Raw genomic sequence first — 13,361 nt, forward strand, 5'->3', positions numbered from 1 at the left:
AACAGGCCCTACTAAAAAGTTTGTCCCCATCTTTCTTATAAGCCCCCTTTAAGTACTGAAAGACTGCTACATAAGGTCTCCCCGCAGCCTTCTCTTCTCCAGGCTGAACAACCCCAGCTCTCTCAGCCTGTCCTCATAGCAGAGGTGCTCCATCCCCCTGATCATTTTTGTGGCCTCCTCTGGACCCGCTCCAACAGGTCCATGTCCTTCCTGTGCTGAGGACCCCAGAGCTGGATGCAGTACTGCAGGTGGGGTCTCACCAGGGCAGAGTAGAGGGGCAGAATCACCTCCCTCGACCTGCTGGCCACACTTCTTTTGATGCAGCCCAGGATACAGTTGGCTTTCTGGGCTGTGAGAGCACATTGCCAGCTCGTGTCCAGCTTTTCATCCACCAGTACCCCCAAGTCCTTCTCTGCAGGGCTGCTCTCAATCCTTTCATCCCCCAGCCTGGATTGATACCTGGGATTGCCCCGACCCAGGTGCAGGACGCTGCACTTGGCCTTGTTGAACCTCATGAGGTTCACACGGGCCCACTTTTCAAGCTTGTCCAGGTCCCTCTGGATGGCATCCCATCCCTCAGGCGTGTCAACTGCACCACTCAGCTTGGTGTCATCTGCAAACTTGCTGAGGGTGCACTCGATCCCACTGTCTATGTCACTGATGAAGATATTAAACAGTAGTGGTCCCAATATGAACCCCTGAGGGACACCACTTGTCACTGATCTCCATCTGGACATTGAGCCATTGACCACTACCCTCTGGATGCGACCATCCAGCCAATTCCTCATCCACCAAACAGTCCATCCATCAAATCCGTATCTCTCCAATTTAGAGAGAAGGATGTTGTGGGGGACCGCGTCAAAGGCCTTACAGAAGCCCAGATAAATGACATCCGTAGCTCTTCCCTTGTCCACTGATGTAGTCACTCCATCATAGAAGGCCACTAGGTTGGTCAGGCAGGACCTGCCCTTGGTGAAGCTGTGCTGGCTGTCTTGAATCACCTCCCTGTCCTCCATGTGCCTTCACATAACTTCTAGGATTTCCATGATCTTCTCAAGCACAGAGGTGAGGCTGACAGGTCGGTAGTTCCCAGGGTCCTCCTTTCTACCCTTTTTAAAAATGGATGCAATGTTTCCCTTTTTCCAGCCACCAGGGACTTCACCTGACTGCCATGACTTTTCAAATATCATGGAGAGTGGCTTGGCAACTACATCAGCCAATTCCCTCAGGACTCCGGGATGCATCTCACCAGGTCCCATAGACTTACGTGTATTGAGGTTCCTCAGGCAGTCATGAACCTGATCTTCTCTTCCAGTTGCAGGGACCTTGCTTCCCCAGTCCCCATCTTGCAGTCCATCCACTCGAGAGGTGTGGGAAGAGAGGTTGCCAGTGAAGACTGAGGCAAAAAAGTTGTTGAGTACTTCGGCCTTCTCCTTGTCCGTTGTTACCAGTTTGCCAGTCTTGCTCATTGGGGGGAGTACGTTTTCTTTGACCTTCCTTTTCTGGCTGACATACCTGTAGAAGCCCTTCTTATTATTCTTTGCACCCCTTGCCAAGTTCAGCTCCATCCGTGCCTTGGCCTTCCTGAACCCATCCCTACACAACCGGGCAGCGTCCCTATACTGGGTTTTTGACTTTCTTGCCAACTTTAATCCATTGATAAGCCTGGAAAATTCAATGCTTTCACCTGGGACTTACATGTCCACATGAAAGGATAAGTGAAAGTTGCAGGTAAGCATCTCTAAAGAAGACAAGAGGCATTGTTACTACCCAGCCGTCCTAGCATATCTGTAGTGCTGTGTATGAGCTTAAACTGGGGGCTTAAACAGCAGTGACTTCCACTTGGACAAATGATACACGTAATTCTACAGTGCAGTACTGTCTACAGTAACCACCAAGAAGCTTCCAGAAATTTCCTCCAAATACTGTTATTCATCTGTCTAACTTGTACTGTCATAAATGCACTATCATGGGGTTTGTTGTAAGTGCTGGCCTTTCTTTTCCATCAAAAGGAATGTCTTATATTGAGATTTATACAAATGGGCTGCATGGCAAATTGGTAACAAGCCTTTGCAGCCCAAATATTTGGTTCTTTACCTGTCAATAGACACCATGATCAAACCTCTACAGTTTACAGCCTAGGAAGGTCACTGGAGCACTCTGCCCCTATAAAGCTACACGTAGACGTATCCTATTTTAGCCTTGCACATAGAAGACTGCAATGCAAGCACCGATGCATTCCCAATGGATTTTATGACCTTTGCTTTTTGTCTTGCATCTCCTGCTTCTCTAACTCATGGCAAAAGCCGCACCTCCATCTCTCAGTTATGGAAGACAAGGGGTGATGTGTTCACAAACCAGTGAGGCTGAAGCTGTCAGAACTGATGCCAGCGTTGACTCTGTCATTGAGCAGAGGGCACTTGTTACTCCTCCGGTCAGTCACCAGACCATGGTGTGCACAGTTTCACAGCTGTCACACTGAACATTTTAAATGACTGGTTTTTTGCCAAGTCAGAACACATTCACAAACCAGGAGATCATCTCAGGGCAAAGTCTGTCCGGGAAAAAAACTGTTGCTATTTTGGCACTGCAGCTTGGAGCAAGAGGATACAGATCCCAGGACTGTCACAGCTGGTGTCTGTTTATGGAGGTTTAAAACACAGACTTAGCTAACCTCTGAATTTCCTAAAGCAAAACATACAACACTGCTTGTTTATTCCCCCCAGGCAGGAATTTCATCAGATGAGGTCTGTAACATCTGATTACAGTTTGCCAACCACTCTCTCAAAGCCCACAGGTGATACTTTGGGGACATCAGAAGAAAAGCAGACCTAAGAGACTGCTATGAAGCGTCCTCCCTAAGAAGCTCTCGTTAGCATCAGTCTCTATGAATCATAGAGTTAATCCTCCCTGCTCTCATGAGTAATCCTATGTATTTGCATGGCAATTCAGGTAAGGTGCTATTCCGCTAGATGCTATACAAACATGGAACGAAAAGCTACAGGACATCACAGATGGCATCTGTGTCCCCACATAGGTTTCCTGTTATCCCACAAGTCCATTGCTAGAGGTGGCTGGCATGTGCACTGCCACACCATGACACCCTTGGAAGGGACGATCCCATTTGGGTAAAGGAAATAAATAACGGAAAGGAAACATATCCCACAACTGTCAAGGTGGGATGAGGTACAATAAGATGGTCCAGAAAGAGTTGAGGCAGGAGTCCTGTGGTGTTAAATTCAAAGTACCTGGGAACAAGATAAATGAGACATGATGAAACAGATGGAAGAAGTTTGGAGCCTGGGACCTGTGCTGTCCTCTGCCTTCCACCCCTGTGTGCTCAGAGGCCTCAGATTTCCTCTGAACTTGCTTCAGTCCATCAAAATACACAGGAACACATGAGCAGCTGTAATACACACGACACTCAACTATACACCCAAAACACGAAAGCTGGAACAGAAGAGTGAAAGGTTGTATCTGAACGTGCAAAATTCTTGTCCAAGGCAAACTGAATTATCACCAGTTAAAAAGGAAAGACTCCTACACTGTTTAAGTACCCAGTTCCAAAACTAATAGCATATGCTCTCTCCCATCTGCTAGTCATCAAGATCGAACAGGCTCAGCTCTCTGAGCAGTGGGCTGAACAGAAATACCCGAGGGCTGTCTGCAGCCCCGGCCGTGGCCGGGGGCTCTGCAGAGGAGCTTTCATGTGACGGGCAGCAGGTGCTGCCCAAGGGACGGACTGCACACAGGAGTCAAGTTCCTAAAAGAGAGGGTAGGTAAATGCTTCCCAGCCCTCCCGCACACATGCCCTGCCTGTAAAAGGAAGAAGGGCTACTCACAGCAAATATTTTTTACTAGCAAGCCTGTTCATGCAAGTAAGTAGTATAGGTCTGTATCTAGGACTGCGACACTGGATTGTGGGGCGGGGGGGTTACAGCTCTTGGAAGAACAGCATCTTTGATCAACACAGTACAGTCAGGAGATACTGAGCTAGATGAAGAGGCATTGAGCTAAATTAAAGATTAATGTTAGAACTTGAAGCATAAATTAATCTCACTATTGGCTATACTGGGTTAGAAATTGAATTAATTTCTCATCACATGAAAGGGGCTTGAGCACTATCTCTGGGATTTTTAGTGCTTCCCACTAAAGGACAGTAGTTTTACATTATTTAAGTCAGCTAGGATAAGCCTGGCTCCTCTCCAGCCTAGTTTACTGGCACTTCACAATGCAAACGTGCATCCTGTACCAGCTGGGCTATAGAGACTTGAAGCAACATGGGATGGCAATATTCTGACACTAACATACTCAGCTCTTAATGGCTCTTGCCAATCAGCAATCACCCCGCTAAGCCTGACAGCCTTCTCTACTACACTGAAATCACTATTTCCTTACTCTCTATCTGCTTCTTTTCCAGTTTGAGCTGGAAAAACCTGGACATTTTTCCTTCCTGCCTGCTCCTTTATTAACACCGTAATACTGTCTTACAGGCAAGCTGCCCAACACACTTGAAAACGTGCTCTGAAAGTCACTGGTGACACAACATACGAGAAGAACAGAAATCAAACCCATCAACACTTTCATTTTAGCTGCTGCTTTGCTTGCCCTCCTGTGCCCAGCGCTATTCCAGGCCAGCACTCCAAGGATCTCTCACTGATCCCAACGAAACAGTGACATGGTGGGAACTTTCTGCTGGGAGAAAAGCACAACCTGCCCCAGACCTATTTCCGAGGGCAGCAGAATCAAGCTGGGTCAGAGTTGTCACCCACCCCACAGCCATAAGCTTTCCCTTGCCTCTCAAGAAGAGGGAACACAAATCTGACATTCAGGAGGGACAACAGGAATGAAGGGTAACACCAGCCACCCACAAGTTAAACAACTAAGTAACCCCCGTATTGGGAAGGAAATCAAGACTTTTCTGTAGCGAGAGAGGATCAATTCAGTGACATATAAAGATTTTCTAAGGAAAAATGTGGTATGTAGCTTGTGAGCAGGCGGGACTCTGGGAAGCTCTGCATGGAAAGCCCAGGAAAGACTCACATCCATCGCTTCAGTCTCACAGTATTTTTCTCACTTCGGCTCTTGCCAGCACTAACTAATCCAGGACATTTTCTTTACCCGCAAAGCTGATCGAGCATATCCTCCTGCCAGGCTGCGAGCGTCAGCAGCCAGCTTGCACCAGTGCCAATGCACACACGCAGCTGCCATCTCTCCTACCTCCCCCACAAGCCAGTGTCTCCGCCGTTCCCAGCCTAGGCCCCCACAGCACACGGCCTCGCAGATCGGGATGCAGACTGTGATCTGTTACGCTCTTCCCATGTCTTTAAAGCAGGAAGATCCAAAGCTTTGATCCCATTCCCACTTTGCTACTGACGTCGGAGGGCAAAGCCTACGCCACAGCTTACCGCAGCAAGGCTGAGTTGCCCTGTTTTTCAGTCAGTAAAACACCATTCCCCCTACTGGTGGGAGACCCACTAAAAGCCTCATTTACAGTAGCAAGTAACAACACTACTACTAACCACTCGCTGCCTTCAAGGCTTAAAAAAGACCTGTCCTTCAACTAAGCTCTGTGAAGCAGCGGAGGAAGGACTGTCCTCAACCGCCCAGCGGGAACACCAAATCAGAGGAGGTGAGAGAGAGCTGCTGAACTTTCTTCCCACTTAGCATCAGCAGGAAACTTTCAAGAAAACAGCAGTAAAGGTACACCAAGAGCCAGGATGCTTTGGAAATACTGCCTCGACTGTCTCTTCCGAGCTTGGAAAAGTGCTTTGCAAGAGCATTAATTGAAATGATGTAACTTCAGTGTAGGCCTCAGCAGAATCAGCCCTGCATACTACACAAAAGGCGACAAGTGAACCTGGAGTTTAAAGATCCACTTTTGTTCTCAAAAATCCAACAGACATTTTCTCTACAACATTTCTGAGAGCAGGATGGGGCTATAAATCAAATATACTCTACAATCCATATACTGAACACATAGGCTGCTGAGACTGTACTTTCATAAATCGGTGCCAACTTTGTAAAATGAACATACGATATAATACAGTGAATAACAAGGCAAAACCACTGGCAGGCCAAGTGTCCCTGGTGCTCACTGGAGTGAAGCAGCTCACCCCCACGATTTTATTGTCAGACGGCACCCACACACAAGCCCTTGAGCCTCGAGCACCGAAGGCTGAATTGGCGACACGTGGGAAAATTTTGAGTCATGCCGCGACAAAGAAAACGGTGTCACACACTGATATGAAATGACGATAGAGCTGGTCAGAAACTCTTCAGCAAAACTGTTTTGTGGCTATCAGAAAATGCTGATTTGTAAGAACATTTGTAAGGTGGGGCCATTGTGAAAAGTGGTTCAGAACTGTCATAATGTCAATCTTGGGCAATTCTTTAAAAAAAAGTGTATTTTGAGAATTGGATTTAGAAACTAAAGCCATTTTAATGTAATTTTTAATAAAGGGAGCAGTACAGCAAATAGTCTTACATTATCAAACAACCCAGAGTTAACGTTACATCAAAGACACTGCTATTTTGATCCTATGCTCTGTACTGGTAGGCAGGAGAAAAAAATTAATTTTAAAGTTGAAAGATTCCATGGAAAAGGAAAAATCATCCCATCCAGGTCTAATTTTAATAATACAGCATGCTCCAGTAAGCAAAATTAAACACAGCATGCAAATATAAACTAGCTTCTTCCTCATTTTGGAGGTTATTCCATCACTGCATTCTGGTATTTTTATACTACTGGAAAAAAAAACCCTTCTCAACATACAGCTGTATCTTCTGAACTGATGAGAATTCAGATATCGAGTTGTTCATAAAGCAATTTTTGAGGACTACATGCAAATTTGACAGCCATATCCATTTATAGTTCTGCCAGCTACTGCTCTGGGTTAAAAGAATTCAATGACCTGGAGGAGCTATGTTTAAATAACCTACAGTAATAATTTAATTCTGCTGAGAAAAACCTTCAACAGCCATTTTCCTGAGGCTCAGACAGGACCTATTACTTATGAAGTCCTGCCCGAGCAGCCCTGCAAACTCTTCATCTGGAGGCATGGATTTGCCACCCTGAATGGCACTGCTTTCACACTCTGAAGAGTCTACTTGAGGCAAAATGTTGTCCAGTAGAAACAGGCCTCCGGGAGCAGGAACATCAAAGGAAAAAAAGAGTAGGAAGTTTCTGACTTGTGAGAAAGCAGGTAGATCTCTGAAAGTACCCAGACCAAGTAGAGGTTGCAGATGGTAGCTGAAGAGCTTGGGAAAAAAGGGTGGGTTACCTGGTTCAGAAGGGTGAGGGCAGATCTTTGGGACTCAGAGGAAGGTATAGGTTTCTGGGCTTAACAGAAAGTCAGGGAAGATGGAAGGAAAACAAAATCATTTTAAGCCAGTGGGACAAATTGCACAAACAAACAGCAATAAATGGCTGCTGGTCCCTGACTTCATGGCTGGCAATTTAACACCCCACCTAAACACTGACGGAGGCACAACCTAGCACAGAAGTAATCCCTCATCACAGAGCATCTGGTGATTGCAGAAGGAAAACCACTCAACAGCCAGGGTAACTAGGAAACTATGCACCACAAAAAAAATTTGCATTTCCAATTGAACCATCCATGTGGCAACTCATTCCTTGTCCCTAAGCATGATCTATGACATTCATGTAATTCTTGACAAGTCTTCATCTAACCTGCTCTTAAAGGTTTCCACTGCTCCAATTTCCACCTCTGATCCAATGCCTTCAGCTGAAGAACTGAACCTGAGGTAGGGGTGAACCTTTATGTGGTGCCTACAGCCTGTCCATGTGAGCTTGAAAAGATGGTCAGATTTCTAAACCAAATATTAATATTAGAGGAACTGGTCAAAGCAGTATGATCCTTTCCTTACATGGGAGTGAGATTCTAGTGTCAGAACTAAAAAGCATTAAGTAATTTGACCTCTAGTGCATCCTAAGGAGAGTCTCCACCAAGTTAGCAAAAGCCCCAGGAAAGTGACTAGCGGTGTGGTTATCAGGTAGGCATTCTTTGAGCACACTTGCTTAAGCAGACATCAACAAGGACCCAGAGGTGTCCTGATGCTTCCGTCTTGTTAAGACATTCATAATCCTACGGCATAGCCCATGCCAGAAAATTCAGCATCGCGCTGCAGGGTTCAACTCTTTATTCGCTACTAGTTATGGGAATGCTGTCTTGTACTGCAGTATACGCTGAAACGTGCCTCCATTTCATGAGTGGTTCCTATCAAGTGTATTTCAAAGTCATGATTAACTCCTTTAAGTTACTTCAGAGTTTTACAGCAAGGAAAGCAAGGGTGCATCACCTCTAGTGCTAAACTGAAGACCAGACCAGCAGTAGCAGAAAACACCTCCTAAAACCCTGATGACCACCGTAAGACTTATTATCTTGCATGGAGAACTTTGATTCCCAGGGAACTACTGCTAAGAGTAACGACTTTTAGTGCAAGTACTCTTAGGCAAGTGCAATGGCTGCAGTCTGAGTGTTAGTTCCCATGCTAAGACAGAGTGCCTCACACTGCTCCCAGCTCCCCAGGTTATCACGAAAGGAGGCTGATGTTTGCACGACAAGAGCAGCATGGGGTCATTCCTAGAGGAGAGCTGGGCTTCTGGATTCTAACTCGGCCACTGGCCTCTTGCTTGACTGCTTTGCGTCTCAGTTTCTTGGAAAGGCTGACCTCCTTCGTAAAGCATGCTGAGACTTACTCGTGAGAAGCACTGCAAAAGCACCAGCGGTTGCGGTGGGCCTATCATTTTAATTTATCCACATAAAATAGGCAAGTACTTGAGTCCCTGTGGGAATTAATCCATTTTGTCCATAAAGTACATTGTGATTCAACAGTGGTCTAATTATCAGATTCCTCATTGTTAGAAAACTCGGGCAACCTTTCAAGTACGTGATCCCATTATATTCTTAGACCCATACAACTTAAATAAAATAATTAAGTACATATAGAGTCTTTTCACCCAGAGAGTCCTTAGCATATCTTCATACACAGATGAAGAGGTGAGAGCTGGAAAAGATCAACAATGAGGTACTGTGTTTCTGTAAGCCAGTCCTCAGCTTTCAAGTGTTTTTACATTTCTTCAGAAAACACTTCCCATAACCTGAACCTAATCTCTGACTAAGCTCAGCACACAAGTGGTATTTAACAAGCAGCTTCAATTATGACTCCTGGTCCACTTAATTTCTGGCCGTTCCTTCTTTGTAAATAGCCCTAAGAGTCTGTTTCCCTTGCTTCACAAGAAATGCTTTCAATCACATGAACCTCCGAGATCTCAAGCACCACAAGAAGCAATGTTTGTTTTGACTGCAAGAACAAGTGTTTACCAAAAAAAAAAAAACAAAACCAGAAAACAAAGTAAACAATGGAAGCTGGATTAGAAAGAACCACAAAAGTAATTGAGAAATCCTACCAGAAATCTCATTGACCTGTCTTGTTATAGTAGAATAATCAAGGAATATGCTAAGGTGTTCCGTACTCTTACTGGGCATTGTTTTTTTTTAAGCTGAATCTACCTGCAAATTATTGTTTTTAAGTAGAACCTAGAAGTCTCAGGTGAGATGACAGATGAGATAGGAGAAGGCACTGCAGTCCTTGCTTGAAGAAGTTGATGTCTTACACTGACAGGATGAACAAGAGACAAGGAGAACAGCTGCAGCATGACGATGTGACTGGCCCCAGGTAACCCAGATCAGCAGCACAGCTGGGAACAGATGCCTTGTGTCTTTGCCGAACCCTTTATTCTGTTTCCCCTTCAAATTTATCACTACTGCTTCTCTCCCACTGAGTCATCAACTGAAGATTAGATAAACTCCTAGGCCACTGAAAAAAACTCTGGTACTCCAGCCCCTCCTTGAAGCAACACTGTTGTGTTTTCTGCACTGAATACCTAAGTGCATACTACCAACGGATTTCTATCAATTTACTCCAGATTGTACTTCAGCCTTCCCTGCAAAGCCTATAGCCCTAGCCTATCAGAGTATGGCCCTTGATGACAAACACTTTACCTGAGACATCTAGTTCGCATAAAACATCAGTGGGAACAAAGTTTTCATCACAGCGAATATGTAATTTGACGCTGTCGCTGTACTGAAACCTGTACAGATCATGAATCAGATTCAGCACTGTGCAATCTCTGCTCTGAACATACTGACCATCTATTTGAACAACGTAATTCCTTTAGCAGCAGTATTTTTTGCTAACAAATCAGATGATATGCATGGTAAATTTCCCCTGAAGTGGCAGGACTAAGAGTGAAGCTATTCTTGATAAAATACAAACAGTTTAGAGCAAGATTTCAACTGCTTACAAAAACTCTCTGCAGAGACGCGGTGCCCCTAATGACTAAATATACAACCGTTTCCTTCCACCCTTACCCAAAACGGCAGCCAAGACTTAAGAGATCCGTAGCACAGACAGCCTGTCCAGACCTTCCCTAAGTAATGCCAAGAACGAACCGAGGGTAGCAGTAGGTGACCACATTATGGTAGATCAATGAGCAGACGCAGGCCCCACCACCACTTACACCTCTCCTCGTCTTGGCTCTGGTCCAGGCCTACTTTGTTAACCATCAGCAAGTTCTTTCAGCTTGGTCAGCAATATTTCTGTGAAGGGGGGATAATTATACAGATCGCTGTCCGAGGACTATTTACGTGAGTGCTACATATGAGCAACGCTATGTACAAGGCAAACGATTCAGTGAAGCAACCAATCAACTAGGAGGCCAGCAAATCCAGGTAGAATCCATACAGGTATGTTTTCTGACACAAAGTGGTAACCAAGACAGTTTCATGCAATGTTTTGTCATCTCTATAGCCTTGGTAATCTTCTTCCCCTCAAAAATAATCCAGTTATGACTGTCCTGTGAGGCTGGCTTGTGTGCTAGCACAACAGATCTAGCCACGTTCACTAAGGTGGAAGAGCTCACAACAAAGCAGGAGTGAAACCTCAGACTTCTTTTCTCCCCCCTCCTTCAAAGAATGCAAGCTAACGCTTAAGATTTGTAATTCAACGTAGACTATAATAACTAACTGCAGGTTATTTTCATGAACACATTGATCAATATGAGCAACAGCGAACACTGCACTTGATGAGGGTTCACAAACTCAGAAGGCTACAGACACACAGTTTTAATGAGGTATACAGTGCAACTTTTGTTTGATTGCCACGGTGAAAGCCTCAGCGGTATCCTGCTTGCGCAAGTCGTCTTTCCTGTACTCAATCATTGCCTAGATTTCATGCTTGCACCTAACAAAACAGTAACCAAATCCCTCTAGTAACCCCACTGCTCTCTCAACCTTCATGAAAATCCACAACAGGACATTAATCTTAATCCCTCCCACCCCTTGTCGCTGTAGTCAAATGGATCTTGTTTCAAGACCACTTATATGCACAGGTCGCAGTAACCTCACTGGCAGAAACAAGAGTAGGTTTTACTACAGCCTTTTTACTATAACCTCTGCCACCGTTAGCATATGCAACCATTTATTGTGCAAGGACTGACTTTACTGCACATTTTGAAGGCCTGGTACAACACAGCTTCACAGTCAAAGACAAATCAGTAACCATTTTCACCCTTTAACTTCACAGCCCCTTTCTTTACCTTAAAATTTAGGATTAGTTTCCTCCACCCATTCCCAAGTCTTTTCCTGTTTATCATGGGAAAATTATGCTGCCCAGTATGCCAAGAACTTCTGAAGTCCCAGCTCTGTGGGAACATGCTCTCTGCTTCCCTTGCCGCAGTACCTTAAGTGTCCTAACACTCCTCATACCTGCCATTTCCCCAGCAGCCTAGTTTCAACCTCATACCACCAGAGGCAAATCGCTTCCTCCAGCCTCAACGAAAGAGAATCTTCCTAAGCATTTCTACCGCACACCAGTACCAGGCTGCCTCCTTCAGCTTTCACTCACTTCGTACTCGGAGCTTCCCTTGCTTTACACTAACCCTTCTGCTACCCTCACGATCCCTGGTCCAGAGAGCACTGCTCACAGGTCTGGCCTCCAGCTGCTTTGCTGTGCTCCTGTGGTTTCGGCTGCTCCATGACTTCCACCGCGCCTGCGCTGTCTGCAACAGCCTTTGCCAGGAACAAACACCTCATACTCGAGCACTGAGTGCAAACCTTTACATTTGAGGCTTGACTTCCAGATGCCACGGGCCACCTCCACAGTGCACAACGCTTCACCCTCTCCTAACTGCGGTTCCGTATTTCTACACCACTAGCTACACGATACACAGGTGGGAAAACCTGCCAGGTTAGAGCTTTTGGAAGATACTAAGTGCATGTTGCACATCCAGGGACATAGCATGACAACACAAAGCCCTGCACGATGAGGTTGGCAATTAGTACAAGTCTAAAGCAGGTAAATTTAGTGTGGTCCACAGTCAGTGTGCTCAAAGCAGATCCTCCAGCAAGCTATCCTGGTAAGCGTGCTGAATTTTTTTCCTTTCCATGGTTCTTCAAAGCCCATACACGTTACTGACTGGTGGCGTACCAAGCAGGGAAGGTTCCTTTTACAGATGCACACCATCTAGAGCCAAGATTGCCCCAAGTCCACATCACACCTTCACCAGTCCTCAACCCATACCATGTGCGTGCACCACGCTTTTGGGGATCAGAGTTCCCTGGCGTTACTTTCTCCCCTCTCCCTTACTCACCAGGAATTCACGGGTTGCCACAGTCATTGCAGCACATAACTTTAAGCCCAGGTTCTTTCTAAATCTTGTTCTTCTAAATGAAGCAAGACTTTTGTCTAGCTTCAAAAATAGACTGCAAACATCTGAACTTATTCCTTCCACTGTATCCCCTTAGGTAGTCCAGTACTTAACCTCAGTCCAGCCTCATTACAGCTCAATCCCATAGCTTAGTTTTAGAAAACTAATTCCAAGCCAGAGTGTGAGTCTACATTTGCTAACTGGGGGGGGAGAGGGGGCAGACATTTTTGGAGGAGAGGGAAGAGGGTGTGTATTGCACTTCTCCCACAGAATTGCACATGCTTGTTTTCAGCAAGGCTGCCTAGCAACAATCAACAGGGAAGATGTCAAAATTAAAGCTGTCTACTAGAAGGCACCTTTGCTAAGTTCAGAGGCACAACTGTGAGATGAAGTCCTTAACACTGAACAGCTGAGGAATCACATCTGAGTGCGAGGTTCAGTGTATTTTAATTATGTTGTTACAACCAAACTTGGTACCCCAAGGAAAAAAGGACAATGAGAACATTGTCTCCTCATCTGTTCCACATCTTTGTTAGCTTCTCTACAAAACTTGCACAACTATCCAACATTGTGGGGCACAGGTTATTTTAAGGTTGCTGGAACTATAACCCTAAGCCTAGCTGCCATT

This window comes from Nipponia nippon, unplaced genomic scaffold, assembly GCF_047370975.1.
Source record: "Nipponia nippon isolate SJK-2023a ecotype South Korea unplaced genomic scaffold, ASM4737097v1 scaffold_2, whole genome shotgun sequence".
In the NCBI taxonomy this organism is placed as follows: domain Eukaryota; kingdom Metazoa; phylum Chordata; class Aves; order Pelecaniformes; family Threskiornithidae; genus Nipponia; species Nipponia nippon.